Genomic DNA, 16,410 nt, shown 5'->3' on the forward strand with positions numbered 1-16,410 from the left:
TTTACAAATATAATAAAATATTTACAATTCAGGCATATGCATTTCTTCCCTTAACGGGAGTCTGGTCACTTAAACGTTGCAAAACACTTTTATTAATAACCGGGACGGGACCGGGTCCAGTTCAGCTTGCCCCCCACTCAAGAAAACCTCACCTTGATGCTGCCTCCCTCCCCCCCTTCTCCCCCCTCCCCCTTCCCCTCCCCCCCTCTCCCCCTCCCCTCTCCGCCTCTCCCTCTCCCCCCTCTCCCCCTCTCTCCCCTCCCCCCCTCCTCTCCCCGCCCCCTCTCCCCCCCTCCCCCCTTCTCCCCCCCTCTTCTCTCCCTGCCCCCTCCCCCTTCTCTCCCCCTTCCCCCCCTTTTCTCTCCCCCCTCTCCCCCTCCCCCCTTCTCCCCTTCATCTCCCCCCCTCTCCTCCCCCTTCTCTCCCCCCTTCTCTCCCCCCTTCTCTCCCCCTTCTCTACCCCCCTTCTCTACCCCCCCTTCTCTTCCCCACTTTTCTCTCCCCTTCTCTCCCCCCCTTCTCTTCCCCTCTCTCTCCCCTTCTCTCCCCCCTCTCCCTCTCCCAAACACACCCCCTTCCCCCTTCTCTCCCTCCCCCCTCCCCCCCTTCCCTCTCCCTCTCCCCCTTCTCTCCCCCCTCTCCCTCTACCCCTTCCCTCCCTCTCTCCCCCTTCCCCCTCCCTCCCCCTCTCCCCGCCCCACCCTCTCCCCTCCCCTCTCTCCCCCCTCCCCCCCTCTCCCCCCTTCTCCCCCCTTCTCTCCCCCCTCTCCCCCCCTTCTTTCTCAACCCCCCTTCTCCCCTCTCTCCCAAACACCCCCCTACTCTCCCTCTCCCTCCCCCCCTTCCCTCTTCCTGTCCCCCCTTCCCCTTTCTCCCCCCTCCTCTCCCCCCCCCCTTTTCTCCCCCTTTCTGTCCCCCCTTCCCCCTTCTCTCCCCCCTTCCCCCTTCTTCTCTCCCCCCTTCTCTCCCTTCTCTCCCCCCCTTCTCTCCCTCCCCCTTTCCCCACCTTCCCCCTCTTCTCCCCCCTTCCTTCTCCCTCCCCCCACCCCCCTTCTCCCCCCCTTTCTCCTCACCCCCCACCCCCTCTCCCCCCTCCCCCTCTCTCCCCCCTTCTCCCCCCCTCTTCTCCCCCCCCTCTCCCCACCTTCTCTCCCCCCCTCTCCCTCTCCCAAACACACACCCCCTTCTCTCCCCCCCTCCCCCCTCCCCCTCCCCTCCTTCTCCCCCCTTCCCCCCCCTCTCCCCCCTCCCCTTCTCTCCCTCCCCCCTCTCCCCCCCTCTCCCTCTCTGCCCCCTCCCCCTTCTCTCCCCCTCTCCCCCTTCTCTCCCCTCTCCCTCTCTGCCCCCCTCCCCCTTCTCTCCCCCTCTCCCCCCTTCTCTCCCCCTTCTCTCCCCCCCTTCTCCCCCTCTCACCCCCTTCTCTCCCCCCCTTCTCTCCTTCCCTTCTTCTCCCTCCCCCTTCTCTCCCCCCTCTTTCCCGCCTTCTCTCCCAAACCCCCCTTCTCTCCTAAACCCCCCCTTTATCTCCTCCCTCTACCAAACGCCCCCCTTTCTCTATCCCCACCTCTCCCAACCCCCCCTCCCCTCCCGCCCTCTCCCTCCCCCCTTCTCTCTCCCTCCCCCCTTCTCTCTCCACCCTCTCCTCCCCTTCCCCCCTTCTTTCCCTCCCCCTCTCCCCTTCTCTCCCTCCCCCCTATCCACCCCTTCTCTCCCCCCCTTCCCCCCTTCTCTCCTTTCCCCTCTCCCCCCCTTCCCCCCTTCTCTCCCCCCTTCTCTCCTGGTTTGGTGTTGAATAAGGCTGCTTTCACACTACGTCTTTTTAACATGCGTCCTGAACGTTTTTTTAACGCAGAAACGGATCCAGTGCAAATGCGTTTTCATTTCAATGCATTTGTAATGGACTCGCGTTAACATGCGTTCACATGCGTTTGCGTGCGTTATAGTGAGGATCCAGCGACTTGCAGTTTTTTAACATCTTTTTTGAGCTGCGTCCAACTTCTGCAAATTGCTGGATCCTGACTAAACAGCATGCAAACGCAGGTGAACGCTGGCATGCTGATAGGCAGGATCCTGCTTGCTCTACTAAGCATGCACAGAAGCCAGCCTGGCGTGATCGGTCTATCTCTTTCCTACCTCTCTGTCTCTCTCCTCCCTCTCTCTCTGTCTCTCTCCCCCTCCCTCTCCCCCACCTGAGAGCTGCGGACACTCGTAACCAAGGTAAACATCGGGTAACCACTTATCTTAGTTACCCGATGTTTACGTTGGTAACGTGTGCAGGGAGCCCGGCTCCTAGCAGCTGCAGACGCTTGTAACCAAAGTAAATATCGGGTATCCAAGCAAGTATACCCGATGTTTACCTTGGTTACGAGCCTCGCAGCTGTCAGATGCCGGCTCCCAGTCTGGCACGTTTAGTTCCCCTCACTCCCTATCACATGACTCCAATGCCCGCCCCTAAACATCCAGTGACAGGATCCTGCAAAGTAACACATGCGTTTGCATGCATTTTTTGCTGTAAAAGCAGGATCCGCTTTTGCAGCAAAAAAACGTTCAGGACGCATGTTAAAAAGACGTAGTGTGAAAGCAGCCTAAGGCTGCTTTCACACTACGTTTTTTTAACATCCGTCATTAACTTTTTTTAACGCAAAAACGGATCCAGTGCAAATGCGTTTTCATTTCAATGCATTTGTAATGGACTCGCGTTAACATGCGTTCACCTGCGTTTGCGTGCGTTATAGTGAGGATCCAGCGACTTGCAGTTTTTTAAAAACGTATGTGAACGCTGGCATGCTGATAGACAGGATCCTGCTTGCTCTACTGAGCATGCACAGAAACCAGCCTCGGGTGATCAGTCTCTCTCTCCACCTCTCTCCCCCTCCCTCCCGCTCTCTCCACCTCCCTCCCTCTCTCCCCCTCTCTCCCTCTCTCTCCACCTCCCTCCCTCTCTCCCTTCCTCCCTCTCTCTCTCCATCTCCCTCCCTCTCTCCCCCTCTCTCCCTCTCTCTCCACCTCCCTCCCTCTCTCCCTTCCTCCCTCTCTCTCTCCACCTCCCTGCCTCCTCCTCCCTCTCTCTCCACTCTCCCCTGCCTGAGAGCGGAGGACGCTCGTAACCAAGGTAAACATCGGGTAACCGCGGTCTTAGTTACCCGATGTTTACGTTGGTAACGTGTGCAGGGAGCCGGCTCCTAGCAGCTGCAGACGCTCGTAACCAATGTAAATATCGCATATCCAAGCAAGTTACCCGATGCTTACCTTGGTTACGAGCCTCCACAGCTGTTAGATGCCGGCTCCCAGTCTGTCACGTTCAATTCCCCTCACTCCCGATCACATGACTCCAATGCCCGCCCATAAACTTAAAGTGACAGGATCCTGCAAAATAACACATGCGTTTGCATGCGTTTTTTTGCTGTAAAAGCAGGATCCGCTTTTGCAGCAAAAAAACGTTCATGACGCATGTTAAAAAAACGTAGTGTGAAAGCAGCCTAACTTGACTGGCCCTCAAGAGTCCTAACCTCAACCCCATCAAACTCCTTTTGGCCTGAACTAGAGATTTCCAACCAGGTCCTCTCGTGCATCATCAGTGGCTGACCTGATAAATCAACAAAGTCTGCATAAAAATACCTCAGAATTCGTTAGAAAGCCTTCCAAAAGAGTATAAGCTGCAATATCAGCAAAGGGAGATGACCATGGATTTAGAATGAAATGTCATAAAAGCTCCTTCCGATGTAATGTGTAGACGTCACAATACTTTTGTCAATATAGTGTGTAATAGGTTCTGCTTCTTCCAATGGTGAAAGTTGGAGTTTGCTCCTTTGCTGATGTGTAAGGCTAGTTTCACACTTGCGTTGGACGGGATCCGTAGCATTGCGTTGTGTGACGCATGCAACGGATGCGTTGCATATAGTGGCACAACGCAATGCTACGGATCGTACAAAATAACGCAATCCGTTGTAGTTTTTTTTCCTTGTCTTTACACATCTGAGCATGCGCAGTTGTGTAAAGACAGCTGCGTTAACGGAATCCGTCAAATGACGCATTCTAACGGAATCCGCCACCATAGGCGTCCATTATAAAAGCAACGGACGCCTAACGGATTCCTGCAGGTTGCCTTTTTTTGACACTCCGCCAAGCGCAGAAAAACGTTACATGCTGCGTTCCATCCGCCCGACGCAGCGTCAAAATAACGACGCTGCGTCGTCCAGCGGATGCAACGCAGACACTTGCGTTACAGTGCGTCGTCCATACAACTCTATGGAGAATAGCGCAGCCCGTTAACGGACTCCGCTATTCTCCATAGTGACGGAATGCGCTGAACGCAAGTGTGAAACTAGCCTAATTCTGATATGTGCATGAGATTTCTAATCAATCGGTTTTGGTGTAAATTTCAGCAAACCCCAAAAAGAAGACGGTCAAAATCAGAAATCGGGAGACAGTACATCCCTATCAGAGGCCAAGGTAAGCACTAAATATGGCTGTCATTTCGGTAGCTTTATTATAAGGCTCTGTGTGGTGTAACCCTTACCTCTGCAAAAGCTAGAGATACCTGAACTCAGACGGGTTCTTGACTAATTTGAAATTACCAAGTTTTTACCCAATTTTCAACTCCTTTAGAAATAGAAAGTAATGGAGGATCTGTGCTGCCTCCGTGCCAGCAGCGGAGCTGCTCGGATCCGGATCAGCGTTGGCTCGAGGGGTCTCTGGACCCGGGGGTCGTGCGGCCACTCAAATGAAGGGGGTATTTACAGGGGATTGTGTTAGAGTTCGTGACGTCACCTGTGATATGTGGTAATTTGGAGTACCACCGCTGCAGTTGGGAATACCCGTTTGTGATGGAATGGGGCAGCCAGGTGTTAGAACCCTCCAAGGGTAGGGGGGATGCCCCGGGACTTGGTGAGGGGGAAGTGCCGTTGGGTGCGAAGGGGGTCACTTGCGTACTCAGTCCATTAAGCTGACACCGACAACTGGATAAACTAAAGTTCTGGATACCGCTGCCGCTGAGGGGAGCTAGTTCGGGTATCGTCCCCAATGGTGCTGCCTGGTGATCCATGACCTTTTTCCTGGCACTAAGTTTACTTCTCTGTTGGTCCCGGTAGTATGGAACTTGCAGGGTCCCGCTCCCCACTATGGCTAAGTGTGGGAGCTTGCTCACAGGGTTCACACTTGGGATTTTCTGGACCGTTTTAGTGGAAAGTTCTATCCCCCTCGTTGCGCTTGTACCCCAATTTTAGAGCGGATGGAGAGCGGATCTTGAAGGCTCTGTTCTCGTCGGGTAAATTGCCAGGTTGCCTGAAGCTACTGCCTGACCTAGGGTCCACGTACCCCTTCGTGCCCTGGTCCCAGCCCGGTGATGGTGTAAGGTCGCCGGCTGTCCTTCTCGACAGTTCCGTGCCCCTTGCCGCGATCCCCTGCGACCGGGGGTCCAGCTCCTCTAGGCCCAGACCACCGTCTGCTACCTAGATAGCTTCTTAGGAGCCAGGCTCCTGACCTCCTCTCTCCTTCACTTCCAACACACTTCTCTCCACTCCTGACCTCCCCTAACCAACCCCCCAAGTGGGCGACCCTATTCCACTCAGGCAGTCCACTGGTGTGTCTGATGGGTGTGGTGCAGAGTGTACCTAGGACTAGAGATAAGCGAGCCTCTAGAGGCTCGAGTTCGGTTAGGTTCGTCGAACGGAGGCCGCGTTCGAGTTCGGTTCGGCAATCACAATTAATAAACATTGCCATAACACTTACCGGTCCCCGCGATCTGTCCTGCACTCTGTCTCCTGTCGCTATTCCTTCCGATGATCGCTGCGTCCTCCCGGTAACCAGCACTGATGATAGGACCTATTGTGATGTCAAAATAGCATGTGACCAGTCACGTGTCTGTTATCTCATTGGCTACAGACTGGTCACATGGCTATAACGTCATGCTAGGACATGTCAGTTTATCTCCGGTACACGGTGCTCATTTGAGCATGTCCGTGTACCGGCGAAATGCTCTGGCACACGGTCGACTCCCCGTTCCTGCATGTGTGCGCTCTTTACAGAGTCAGCCACATGTAGGGACTAGCTGTCACAGCCGGTAAATAGCGGCATCGGGAATCACGTGATCAGAGCACCGTTGCTATTACCATAGCAACGATGCTCCGATCACGTGATTCCCGATGCCGCTATTTACCCGTCTGTCAGCGGTGATGTCACCGCTTACCGCACGCAGCGGCAGCGGGAATCACGTGATCGGAGCACCGCTTACAGCCAGCTGCCTCTCTCTGATCACTCACAGATAGAAAAAACTGCATGGGCAGCAGCGTCTTTCTCCCATGCAGCGCTGCTGATGTAGAAGAGCTGCATGGGTTGAACGTGAAAGAAGACAGAAGAGCCGGATCGTGGAGGCATAAGAGGGAGTAATACACATGGAGTCTCTAATGTGTCTGTGTATTTATTTCTATAAAAGTATTTTTTCTCTGTGTGGTGTCTTTTTTTTAACCCTTTATTGGAGATTCTTAATGGCCGGGTCAAACTTGCCTGACATTAAGAATATCTGGCTTAATACTAGCTAGTAAAACAAAGCTAGTATTAACTCATAATTACCCAGCAAGCCACCCGGCTCCAGGGCTGTTGGAAGAGTTGGATACAGCGCCAGATGATGTCGCTTTTATGAAAGCGCCGTTTTCTGGGGCGGTTGCGGACTGCAATTCGCAGAATAGGGGCCCAGAAAGCTCGGGCTAACCTGTGCTGCGGATTCCAATCCACAGCTGCCTAGTTGTACCCGGCTGGACACAAAAATGGGGCGAAGCCCATATCGTTTTTTTTTTTAAAATTATTTCATGAAATTCATGAAATAATTAAAAAAAAAAAAGCTTCCCTATATTTTTAGTTCCCAGCCGGGTACAAATAGGCAGCTGGGGGTTGGGGGCAGCCCGTAGCTGCCTGCTGTACCTGGCTAGCATACAAAAATATGGCGAATCTCACATCATTTTTTTTTTTTAGTATTTTGGCAAAAAAAATAAAAAATGCTTCCCTGGATTTTACATTGCCAGTGAAGATAACACCAAGCAGTGGGGGTTAGCAGCCTGTAGCTGCTTGGATTACCCTTAGCTAGGAATACAAAAAATGCAGCAGGAGCCCATATATATATTTTTTAATTATTTATTTAAATAACTAAAAAAAAAAAATGGACTTCCCTGTATTTTGATTGCCTGACATCACAGTACTGTAAAAATAAATCATTAAAAAAATGACGTAGCGCTCCGCGGTATTTTTGATTCTCAGCGCAGATAAAGCAGACAGCTACGGGTTGCCACCCCCATCTGCTTGGCGTTACCTTGGCTGGCAATCAAAATACAGGGAAGCCCATTAATTTTTCGTATTTAAAAAAATAGTTTAAAAAAAATGATGTGGGGTCCCCCAATTTTTGATATCTAGGGTAAAGCAGACGGCTGGCAGCTTTACCGTGGTTGGTGATCCAATGTGGAGGTCACCCCAGGCTTTTTTTATAATTATTTTATAAATAATAATAATTAAAAAAAAAAGTAGGGACCCCCAAATTGGATCACCAGCCAAGGTAAAGCGTGTGACGACATGGACACCCAATGCCTCTCATGGGTTAAAGTTTCATAAAATTCAGCCAGACTTCATTGTTCTTCTGTGTGCTATCTCATGTTTGCTTAGCTATTGTTTCTCCAGACTCTTCCAGTAATCATTGTATTGTAGTTGTGTATTGCTAATGTGATTATCTTAGTAGCCATTATCTAGTCTATGCATTCCAGACTACATGTCTGCCCTCAGTCTTTCTGTAGACATCATTTGGATGAACATTGTCCATGCAGCTTGAGATTCATCCAATGGGAGAGGCGATCTTGTCCAACCAATCGATGAGGGCGCAGTCTGCCCAGAGGGAGGGCTGTGGCTATAAGAGAGGACTTCTTTAAGCCACCAGGTTGATGAAGGTTGATGGATGCTGATGGATCCAGTCTAAGCTCTTAGGAGCTGACTAGAGGATCAGGATACCCTGTGGCTTCAATCTAGGGACCCCGGTTCCGGTTGGAGACCATATCCACAGTCTAGGGATTTCGACTCCGGCTGCCAGGATTATATCATCAAACCAAGGACTACTTAAGGAAAAAACCCAGGTTGGGACAATTTGGTCACCTGGCTACAGACTTTGCAGACCTCACACAGCTTCCTAAATCTGGCGCTATTCCTTTCTCGGTGGGTGCCCGCCGAAAGCGGGGTGCTGCTGGATTGGAGTAAGTGGCCCTGGAAGCTCTGAGGCATGGACATTGTAAATCCCTGGTGAGCCAGCGGAAGGGTGAGACCCTGTTGCCTGTTACATTTGTGTGTTTTGCTGATTATGTGTTATGTGCCGTTAATATTTTGGGGATCCAATAAAGTCTAATTATTGTGGTTCCCTCACCCTGTGTTGTCTGAGTAGTGTTCCGCCCTCGGTTAAGGAGGCCGGCGTTCAGTTGGGATGAGCCCTGAGCCACGCTGTCTTTCTAAAGGCGGCTGGTTCAGTGGACAAGAGCACCCACTGAGCCCCGTGTCTCCACAAAGCGGACAGCTGTGGTCTGGTAATCTGAGGGTGGGAAGGTCCATAGTTATTGGCCCCTCACAGCCTAAAAATAACAGGCCGCAGGCGCCCCAGAGGTGGCGCATCCACTAGATGCGCCAATCCTAGCCCTTCACCCCAGCTCATTCTGTGCCCTGGTGCAGTGGCAAACGGGGTAATAAATGGGGTTGATACTAGCTGTAAGGTCACCTGACATCAAGCCCAGCAGTTTGTGATGTCATGGCATCTATCAGATACCCGACATCACAAACTGTCAGTACTAACAAAAAAGTAGACAAAAAAAAATTTATTTGAAAAAACACTCCCCAAAACATCCCTCTTTCACCAATTTATTGTAAGGAAATAAAAATAAGGGGATCCCACGATGTCTCTGGACCATCTAGAGCAGTGATGGCGAACCTATGGCACGCGTGCTGTCGCCTGATCCTGACGCTTTGATCTGCTGGTGCAGTCGCGCCGGAAGATCAAAGCTGTGTTGGAGCGGAGGAGACATTTCTCCTCGCTCTGACACTCCTCCTCTCCCAGGCCACACGTCTGTTGCCCAGGAGACGGAGGAGCGTCAGTGAGTGGCGCCGGCGTAATGACGTCTTCTGGTCACGTGGGAACTGAGGATCCAGCGGCGCGCAGCGGGGGAGCCGGGTGCAGGAAGGTGAGTTGTGTGTTGCTTTTTTTTTTTATATAACTTGTGTGCGGCTGTGCCAAGGTGGGGATGAGGGGGCCAGTGCCGGCACACAGTGGGGGAGAACACACGCCAGCATGGGGGGGGAGAACATACATGCCAGCATGGGGGGGAGAACACACATGCCAGCATGGGGGGGGAGAACACACATGCCAGCATGGGGGGAATGGGAAAACACACATGCCAGCATGGGGGGAACATACATGCCAGCATGGGGGGGACACACATGCCAGCATGGGGGGGACCACACATGCCATCATGAGGGGAGGACACACATGCCATCATGGGGGGAGAACACACATGCCAGCATGGGGTGAGAACACACATGCCAGCATGGGGGGAGAAAACATGCATGCCAGCATGGGGGGGAACATACATGCCAGCATGGGGGGGGCATGCATGCCAGCATGGGGAAAATATGCATGCCAGGATGGGGGGGGGAAACATACATGCCAGCATGGGGGGGACAACATGCATGCCAGGATGCGGAAAACATGCATGCCCAGGATGGGGAAAACATGCATGCCCAGGATGGAGAAAACATGCATGCCCAGGATGGGGAAAACATGCATGCCAGGATGGGGAAAACATGCATGCCAGGATGGGGGAAAGATGCATGCCAGTATGGGGGGAAACATGCCTGCCAGGATGGGTAAACAAATATGCCAGGATGGGGAACAATGCATGCCAGGATGGGGAAAACCTATGCCAAGATGGAGGAAACATGCATGCCTGCATGGAGGAAACATGCATGCCAGGATGGAGGAAACATACATGCCAGGATGGGGAAAACATGCATGCCAGGATTTAGGAAACATGCCACGATAGGGTACATTTACCAGGAAGGGGAATATTTACCAGGATGGGGAACATTTTACCAGGAAGGGAAACATGCCCAAATAGGGTACATTTACCAGGAAGGTGGACATTTACCAGGATAGGGGTACATGCTAGGAAGGGAGACACTTACCTGGATGGGGGTACATTAACCAGAATTGGAGACATTTACCAGGATGGAGGACATTTACCAGGAATGGGGTACATGCCGGGATGGGGGAACATTTACAAGGATGGGCAATATGTCAGGATGGGGTACATTTGCCAGCATGGGGGAACATACCAGAATGGGGTACATTTACCAGGATGGAGGACATTTACCAAGATGATGTATATTTACCAGGATGGGGCCATGATGGGGACAAATATACCAGAATGTAGGAAATATATATCAGGATGGAGGACATGTTTACCAGGAAGTGGCCCAGGAAGGGGGACATAACTACACAATGAAAGGGGAGGGGAGCAACTCTTACATATTTATGGGATTTCAAGATGTTCAGACTTTGAAATGTAGATGTGGATTACAGGGTGACATCTGATTGCATTCCATGCTAACATCTCTGTCTAATATGCTGCAATTTTTTCCAGAAAGATCAATCCAACTGCTGTGTCTGGAAAGGGCAGGGGCTCAGCTTCAATGTGTGGTAAGCATGCACGAGCGTGATGCCCCCTGCTGAAGAGAAGAGAAGACGGCAAAGGTAAGGTTACAATCAATTATTTACATAATAGGATTGGTTGGCACTTCGGGAAAAAAAATGGGTTTAGGGCTACAGTTTGGGCACTCCGCCTGTAAAAGGTTCGCCATGACTGGTCTAGAATATGGGGGACACGCTCAGGGAATGTATCCCCCATTTTCTACGAGTGCACACCCTCCATGTGAGGAGTGTGGGTGCAATGAATCTGCACCCACTCTCCCCGAGTCCACAGCAGCAGAGTCCATGTCATAACTGTTGCTATCAAAGCTGCAATGCCCTGCTCATGAGGTAAGGGCATGCCTAATCAGGAGAACTATTCTACATTTCCATATATTGGTATTTGCTGATATTATTGCTATTCCACCTACTATATATTGGGGATAGGATCTTGGAGATGGAATACCCCTTTAAGTCCAGTTATCCAGCTGAATGAATGCTAAACAACAGAGCTTGCTATTTAGACATGTTTTCTTGTGTCGTATAACGGACTCTCATGTTTGGTAGTCGTTCAGCAGGGCAACTATAAAATCAAATACCTCCATTTGGAAATGTAGTATAGCTCTCCTGATCATCTATGTTCCTTACCTCATGAGCAGGGGATTGCAGTAGCTTACAGATGCATGGTTACCGCCACTCACTGTGTCTGAACACAGGAAGCTGAGCTGACAGCCGCTCTGTGCATGCGGCAGCGTCTATTGTGAAGGAGGAGGCCGCAGGGGATCAACGCTGCACAGGTACCGTGGGACACCGGGGAACACCAGTGGTGTTATAGGGGGTGACCTGGCAGGGTCTGGGGAGGAGTTTTCTGTCGCATGTCTCATGGCACATGTGACAGAAATCAGAGCAGTAGGGTGAATGCAGCTGGGGTGCTGCTGTGCGCGCGGCCATCTTGGATTTCCGGGAGGGGGTCGAAGGGGCACTTTGGCGACACCGGGGGACCGTAGGGGACCGGGGAGAAGATTTATCTCCCATCTGAGATGTTTGTTTATGCCAGATGGGAGATAAATAATTTTTTACCGGCGCTGTCATTTACTGTAACGTGATCATCGGTGTACGGTGTATACCTGTGATCACGTGAGCGGGGACTGGAAAAACTGGCCTGAATCATGATCTCCAGGGACTCAGCTACCCCCTGAAACCCCGGAGATTTTCTGACGCTGGGGGGCGCTATTCACTTATTTCTGCCTGCTGTTTATAAACGGCAGATCAGAATAAGGCTACATTCACACGACCGATCCGTTTTTGCGGTCCGCAAAAAACGGTCCGCTTTTTTCACGGGTGCATCCGTGTGGCATCCCTTTCCGTTCCGTATACGGTCCGTATGTCATCCGTTTGTCATCCGTGTGCCTTCCGTTTTTTTGCGTATTGCAAAAAATCTGAAGGAGCGAAAATACATAAATTTACCCAGGATCCATAGCTTCAACCTACATGAGGCAGTCACATGTTCACTCCAGTGCCATTTTCTACTGCTTTTCACAGCGTAGAGCGCTCTGGTGATTTTCCTGTGCTTGTGCACTTCATATCAGTCTTTTCTGTCATTATAATGGCAGAAAGACACATAATGTCCCACTCTCCTGTATTTTGTAATTTTGCACCCTTTAGTGACTTTCATGTGGCAGTAAGGGGTGCTTAGTCTTGTATTTAGCCAAAATAAATACATTTAAATAAATGACGTGGGGTTCCCCCTATTTTTGATAGCCAGCTAGGGTAAAGCAGACGGCTGCAGCCTGCAGACCACAGCTGGCAGCTTCACCTTGGCTGGTAATCCAATACAGAGGGCACCCCACGCGGTTATTTTAAATTAAATAAATAATTACAAAAAAAAAAAACAAAACACGTGGGGTCCCCCCAAAATTGGATCACCAGCCAATGTAAAGCGAACAGCTGGAGTCTGATATTCTCAGATGAGGGAGGTCCATGGTTATTGGACTCTCCCCAGCCTAAAAATATCAAACCGCAGCCACCCCAGAAGTGGCGCATCCATTAGATGCGCCAATCCTGGTGCTTTGCCCCAACTCATCCCGTTGCCCTGGTGCGGTGGCAAACAGGGTAATATATGGCGTTAATACCAGATGTGTAATGTCACCTGGCATCAAGCCCTGGGGTTCGTGATGTCAGGCGTCTATCAGATACCCGACATCACCAACCCAGTCAGTAATAAAAAAAAAATAGACGACAAACACATTTTTATTTGAAAGAACACTTCCCAAAACATTCCCTCTTTCACCAATTTATTAGAAAGAAAAACAAATCCAGGTCTGGTGTAATCCAAGGGGTTCCTATGACGATCCATACCATAGTCAATGTCCCACTCAATGAAGAACAGACTGTTCCATATTGACTGGGAGAGCAGTGCAGTGACCTGAGCTAACATCAATAGGTCAGCCCAGGTCACTGCAGGGCATGACAAGTGCTGCTGTCAGGAGGCTAGCGAGGTACATTACCTGCGATGATCGCTGCACTCCTGATAGCAGAGCTGTCACTGACTTCAATGACCGCCGCCTTCACAACCAAGTATCGCGGGTTGTGTGCGGGCAGCGGAGTGCGAGGTGGGTGGAGCCGGGTGGGGTATTGTGTGCGGGTAGCGGAGTGCGAAGTGGCTGGAGCCGAGTGAGGCCATGTGTGCGGGCAGCGGAGTGCGAGGTGGGTGGAGCCAAGCGGGGCCATGTGTGCGGGCAGCGAAGCTGGGCTGTGGAGTCGGAGTCGTGGAGTCGGAGTTGGAGCTCATTTTGGTGGAGTCGGAGTCGGTATAAAATGCACCGACTCCGACTCCTAAAATATATATTACATTGGGGACAGTAGTGCAATGCAGAGTGTGCTGAATATTTTACTAAATAATAACATTTAGTATAATGCTTATATTTAAGTGAAAAATGTATTGTAGTACAATGTGAACATCAGACATTTAATTATTTTTATGATACAATAATCAAGATATTTAGATAGAACATAAAATATATTTATTTGAATACAACTTTAGAACACAAACTGTAATAAATTGTAAATATGTAATACAATATGTAATATATATATATATACACACACACATGCACACAAGATATATATGTAATCTACTGTATATTACATAGTGTATTACATATTTACAATTTATTACAGTTTGCGTTCTAAAGTTGTACTCCAATAAATATATTTCTTTTTTCGCTCCTAATTGGGAGACCCAGACAATTGGGGTGTATAGCTACTGCCTCCGGAGGCCGCACAAAGTACTACACTTAAAAGTGTAAGGCCCCTCCCCTTCTGGCTATACACCCCCCCGTGGGAGCACGGGTCCTTCAGTTTTTTGCTTTGTGCGAAGGAGGTCAGACACGCACGCATAGCTCCACTGTTTAGTCAGCAGCAGCTGCTGACTATGTCGGATGGAAGAAAAGAGGACCCATACAAGGGTCCCCAGCATGCTCCCTTCTCACCCCACTTTCTGTCGGTGGTGCTTGTTAAGGTTGAGGTACCCATTGCGGGTACGGAGGCTGGAGCCCACATGCTGATTCCTTCCCCATCCCCATTAGGGCTCTGGGCGAAGTGGGATTTTACCGGTCTCAGGCACAGAGACCGTGCTCCATCCGCAGCCCCTGGAGAAGCCGCTGGATTTGGAGCTGAGTATCGTCAGGGACATGGCCCTGCTCCGTCAAGGTACTCTGTGTCCCCGTGCATACGCGCGCACACCGCAGCATTGCTGGGTGTGTTAGTGCGCCGGGGACAACAGCGCTGCCGCGCTTGTGCCATTTCCTCACTTCAGCTTTGCTGAGTGGGTAGACTCAGGGAGAACGGTCGCGCCGGCCGCTGGGACTGCGACGCGGCTGGGACTTGTGGTGCGCCGGGGACTTCCGCGCTGGCCGTGCATATATCACGGCCGCGCTTATTACTACAGTCCCCGGCTTTTGCGGCCTAGTTCGTTCGTTCCCGCCTCCGCACCTGCCAGTCAGGAGGAGGGCGGGACGCTGTACAGAGCATCAGCGCTGAGGGCTGGAGTCGTTTTTACATACTCCAGCCCTCACACCAGGCACAGTAGGACGCAGTTTCCCGCTCTTTGTTTGTGGCACGCCCACGGTCCGCCCCTCTTCACAGAACGCCGGCAGCCATTCCTGCCTGCACGCTGAGCTGCAGAGGGGAGACGGGGAGACCCAGACACGGGATTCTACGGCCTCATACCCGCTGTTCAGCGGGCGGTAAGCAGCCCTCAAGGGCTCACCCCCACTTGTGCTGTTTGTATACTGAGTATTTTGTGTTTGCAAATACTTTGTACTGTACGGTCGCTGGTGATTCTCGGCTATATACCCTCCTAGATTACAAGGAGGCAACAGCATGTCATCCGCAAAACGCAAGGGTGCCAAGGCACAGACATTATATGCTGCCTGTACCGCATGTGGGGCTGCTCTACCGGCAGGTTCCACTGACCCCCATTGTGTGCAGTGCTCGGCCCCTGTGCAACTTGCACAGCCGGGGCCTCTGCTGGACGTGACCCAGGGTGTACCACCTGTGAATGCTGTCCAGGTGACAGGAACGGAGTTTGCAGCTTTTGCTGACAGATTGTCTATGACCATGTCAAAGATTCTTGAAACATTGCAGTCTAGACCAGTAACTCAGACCATGGACACTGTGGCATCATTGCTCCCTGGTCCCCCTCAGCTGGAACACTTCCAAGCTCCGGGGGTGTCACATGCACCCCAGGGTGACGATTCTGACTCGGACGACAGTCCCAGACAACCTAAGCGGGCTCGTTATGAGGGGCCCTCAACTTCGTCTCACTGGTCAGGATCCCAGCGGGACGAATCTATGGGTGATGACGCGGATGTAACTGATCAAGATTCTGATCCTGGGTCCGCTCTCAATCTGGATACACCGGATGGTGACGCCATAGTGAATGATCTTATAGCGTCCATCAATAGGATGTTAGATATTTCTCCGCCAGCTCCTACTGAGGAGGAGGCAGCTTCACAGCAGGAGAAATTCCACTTCAGATATCCCAAGCGTAAATTAAGCACTTTTCTGGACCACGCTGACTTTAGAGATGCAATCCAGAAACACCACGCTTATCCTGAGAAGCGGTTTTCTAAACGGCTTAAAGATACACGCTATCCTTTTCCCCCTGACGTGGTCAAGGGTTGGACCCAGTGTCCCAAGGTGGACCCTCCAATCTCCAGGCTTGCAGCTAGATCCTTAGTTGCAGTAGAAGATGGAGCGGCACTTAAAGATGCCACTGACAGGCAGATGGAGCTCTGGCTGAAATCCATCTATGAAGCTATTGGAGCGTCGTTGGCGCCAGCTTTCGCAGCCGTATGGGCACTCCAAGCTATTTCAGCTGGGCTTATACAAGTCGACTCGGTCACACGTACATCTGCCCCGCAGGTGGCACCATTGACCTCTCAAATGTCTGCATTCGCGTCTTACGCGATTAATGCTGTCCTGGACTCTACGAGCCGTACGGCGGTGGCGTCAGCCAACTCCGTGGTTTTGCGCAGAGCCCTGTGGTTGAGAGAATGGAAAGCAGATTCTGCTTCCAAGAAGTGCTTAACCAGTTTGCCCTTTTCTCGTGACCGATTGTTTGGGGAGCGTTTGGATGAAATCATTAAACACTCCAAGGGTAAGGACTCATCCTTACCTCAACACAGACAAAACAAGCCCCAACA

Source organism: Anomaloglossus baeobatrachus, chromosome 4 (assembly GCF_048569485.1).
Source record: "Anomaloglossus baeobatrachus isolate aAnoBae1 chromosome 4, aAnoBae1.hap1, whole genome shotgun sequence".
Lineage (NCBI taxonomy): Eukaryota > Metazoa > Chordata > Amphibia > Anura > Aromobatidae > Anomaloglossus > Anomaloglossus baeobatrachus.